Source organism: Megalops cyprinoides, chromosome 2 (genome assembly GCF_013368585.1).
Source record: "Megalops cyprinoides isolate fMegCyp1 chromosome 2, fMegCyp1.pri, whole genome shotgun sequence".
Taxonomy (NCBI): Eukaryota; Metazoa; Chordata; class Actinopteri; order Elopiformes; family Megalopidae; genus Megalops; species Megalops cyprinoides.
In genome coordinates this window covers 16369571-16374068 of record NC_050584.1, presented here as the reverse complement: position 1 = coordinate 16374068, position 4498 = coordinate 16369571, and positions in this window count along the sequence as shown.

The following is a 4498-nucleotide window of genomic DNA, read 5'->3' as shown; positions in this document are numbered from 1 at the left end:
GAGTCATAATAGTGCTGCTCTGGCAAACCTTCAAACTTGGCCATGTTCCCCACTGTGACCGGAGATGTACCGCAGCAATCCACAGGGAGTATCTGTCACATGTACAATCACACATGTGGGGAAGGCAGGTGAGTGATGCAGCCTTCAATCCACAGATGAGTTTCCCCATCTGTAACATCTTACTGCTCAGATTTTCAGCCTTATTCATGTGTTTTTTTCCTTTTTCAGTCCAGGGCTGAAAAGTACAAGTACCACTGCAAGTACTGTGCCTTCTACTTAATTTTATTATCCATGATTATTTACCTTGAATCCAGATACCCCCTACAAGTCTGTTGTATTAGGTTCTCATATCATATTATTGAGAGTACTTTCTCAAGGACATCCAACTAACAGTGTTCATCTGGCATTTTTACTCAAGTAGCATTGCTAGATCTGAGGTGACTGTTCTCCACAACAAATAACAAAACAAAGCAAACAAACTAGCAGTTGAACACTGAGAATGGGGAAAACATAAAATACAATCAGTCAATTTCCGTTTATCAGCCGATGTGTTTCCGACTCCACTGTGCAGGCCAAAAGGAAGAGGCATGTCTTTCATCTAGCAAAATTATGTTTTGATTGACCGTTGCAAATATTTGAACGGACCATTAGTTTATATGTGAGACAAACAACCCTGTATGAGCTTCAGTTGGGATTTTCACATGGCCAGCAGCCTGCAGGAAGAGTTATGAGCGGCTGGAATGCAAAGTAAACATTCTGACAGTCGCCAGTCAACTTGCCCAGGCCCTCTTTTTGTGTATGGATGTCTGTTCAATTGCCCGTGGAAAAGCTGAAGTAACACAAAAAGATCCGTATCAGACATATTCTAGAATGGTGGTTTAAACGTGACCTAAAGTGAGATTGTAGAATTTAGCAGGCCAATGATATAAAATATTCTTTTCCCTCATCCCCCCTAATTGTGTGGGAATGGGAATGTTCTACTTGCTGAAATAGAGCAAAGTCATTCATGACACCTTAGGACATGACATACCTTTCTGTGCTGAATAATGAGCTGGTGGCATTGTTTCTCTAAATCCCATTTCCAAATAACAGTATGCTTACTATTTTTTTTATTGCTTTATATATACTATTAACAATAATACTATTATACACACCTTATATTAGCTTGTTACTTAAAGTCATACCCATTGTACTTCAGGTTATAAATATAACTGATAAAATATGTTTATTTTCCAGAATGCATTTTTAAAACAGAAAATGTTGGTCCAATTTATGTGATTGAAAAAGACACATAACACCAAACACATATTTAGACTGAAGTTCAGTCCTTAGAATGAAGAAAATTCATGTTTGCATCTACATAGTTTATGAATGTCTTACTATGGAGGAAAACAAGTGGAAGATTAATAAACATCACAATTAAAAGCAAGGAAAACCATGACACTAGCACAAAATGTTGTGCATGATTTTTTTTATATAAAATCAAACATCTTGTGTTTCAATCAGGTCTTTGCTTTAGCAACAAGGCAGTATCTAAAAGTCAGTCAACACTGAAGGTCCCTGGAGTCATCTTAGATAGTGAATGAACTGTGGTAGAAATACCAGGAACTGTTTTAAATGTATGTTCCAGAGGACTTTTTTCCTGAAAAGGAGCTCATCTTCATGGAACCTTATTGACAGGATTTAGTAATTGTAGGATTTTTTCTCCTCCACTTGATTTTCTAAATAATCTATTTTTATTACTTGTTCATCAAAAACTTTGTACTGAATGGGTCTAAATTAAAAGTGAAAGAATTCTGTGGATGGGTTAGTTTTATACGGCTGTAATTAGCTCATTCTGTGTTCTCTGCTGTTCGTTGGTCACTGGATGAGAAGTCCTTGGTGGATAAGGATGCTTAATGAAAAATGGGACCATATCCTGCAATAACATATCAAACACATATAAAACAACTAAATTTAAGTCATAGTTGTGCAGTTCATGCAATACTTGCCATTTAGGGAAACCCAAACTCTAGGGTAAGCTGCAGATTTCCATATAGAAATTTATTATTGTATATTCATGCTGTATAAAAAAAAAATAAACTGCTCTTGAAATGCAGCAGGCAGATAACTGTTTGTTTGTAGAGTTATTTATTTACTCAATTATTTCTTGCTGATTTCTGCTCTGCATCCAGTGCAGTTCCCTGCAGACACAGTTGCAGAGGGATGGCCAACGATAACATCAGCCATGGTTTGTTGGCAAAACAAGACAGACAGTTTTTGGCCTGTACTAGGTCTGGCAGGAAACCCAAGGTAGATTTCAGAGGCCTATTATTACAGCCTTTATCAGCCAGTTATGAGATTAATGATCTTGAAGCTAGGCTTAAAATAAATAGAAAAAAAAAATTAAAAATAAAGATGGCAAAAATATGTATAAAAAGTTAGATTAGTGTAATGATCAGTAAGCTGTAATGGACCATCTTAGAAGATTTCATCTTTTTATGTTTCAGATGAAATTCATCACCTACATATTGTCTATTTAGATAAAATTTATCATAGCAAAACACCAGTTTAAATTGAATCAGCATGCATATATTCACTGTGTTGTTGTATCAATGTGAATTCTTTCTTTATTCAAGTGTACATGACTGCTTGCGTAGCTTTGCTATGTGCAATATGTGTGCTATGCCTGTTGCTATGGGAACAATAAAGGTTTATTCATTCATACATTCATTCTGTCATTCATAAACTGAAGACACCATCACTGATAACCTATAAGACAATTTTGTGTGCACAGTCAGGTACATTCGCATTTACATCTGTTCACTAGGCTTTTATCCAAAGGTATTTACAAGCAAGACACAAGCAAAAAGCCATATAAGGAGTCAATAATATTAGAAGTGCTGCATGACCAAATTTCAATAGTTGGCAAGACAAGGTACAGGCTAGTTGGTAGAGATATGAGTGCATGAAACCATAGATTTGAATTTTTTAATAAAGGAAAACAAGGTTTAAGACATAGGAAATTGCTTTAGGTTGTAGTATTACCTTAGAGATAGTGATATATGACTGCCTGACAAAATTAGCCATCTTTACATTTTTACATTGAACAAATCACATACAAACTGCACACCACGTTACATTATGTGCAATGACCAAAAGCAAACTTATGAGAACCTCAATTTTCCTATAAGCCTTTTTTTTCTGAAGCTCCAATATTCACCTCAAACAATCTTTCTTTCATTATTTCCTCACCCTCCAACACATAAAAATCCAGTATTACTCGCAACATTTATTTTAAGGACTATGAACACTTAAACACTACGAGAGATGAATGATGCTTATAATGACTTTCAATTCCTATGCAGATTGTTTTTTGAAAATTAGAGTAAACCGATCTCCAGACAGTTATGAGACTGTGTGGTTGAGCATGCTAAGTTTTAGTATATTTTGTATCAGGTGGAATCATTCATATTCTGGGCTTCTCCATCTCGGTGGCCTGGTTTCTCGTCACGGATCTGCTCAAGTCTTGTTTGACTTGGAGGTGTTCTCACAACTCACTTTAGAGGTTCTTTAAATGTCCACACGTCTTCAAAGCTGCATTCCAGACATGGTGAAGGGTCAGCGCTGAGCCTTCACTTTGCTTCTCTCGGTCTCAAAATTCCTATCTATTTTGAACTGAGGTGTGACTCTGAAATCAAGGAGGGGTTTTTGTTCCCTGAGAGATACCGTTTGTCTAGAGCCTAAAAAGTTCTGCATTCCTATATTTTATGTAGGAAGAAGACATCTGGTGAAGCTAATTTTCTGTGTGCCATAGGCCCGTTTTTTGCCACACCTGTATTATTACTCCATTTACGTTTAAAACTTTCTTAAGGTATCAGATTTAGGGAGTATACTAAAATATCGTGAAATTTCATCTATGATTTGAAAACAAACCTGCACTCCATTGTATAAGTAAAGGGAAAATGTGATGTTTAGCCAACTGGCAGAACATAATATTTTAACTAAGTGGTTACCATTGCCCATAGCAATGCTTGTTCAGTATACTGGCTGTCTGGAAGCTGCAACCACTAAATGGCTTACATATGTTCACTTTCGGCAAGAATACCTTGGTAAGTGACCCGTTTTCACGCTATTGATGTCCAAACAAAAAGTTGGTCATTCAATGAGACCTGAAAAACAGGGAAAATAAATGTATTCATTGTCAAATTTGAAACATCAGCAAATGTTCTGAATCCCTGCTGTCTGGAAAGGTGATGAAGGTGATGATGTGTGTGTTTGTGTGCATGTGCGTGTGTGTGTGTGTGTGTGTGTGTGTGTGTGTGTGTGTGTGTGTGTGTGTGTGTACAAGGTACACATGGTTTAGATGTTGGTTATGGACAGAGCTTTTCTATTTAAAGGGATTCTATTTCTAAACATTTTTCTGCCCATGTCTGTTTGCTCAACAATGAATTCTTTCACAGTATCCAGCAAATAACACATTCTTTGTGAGGTTTTATGAAAAGAAACACACACATAC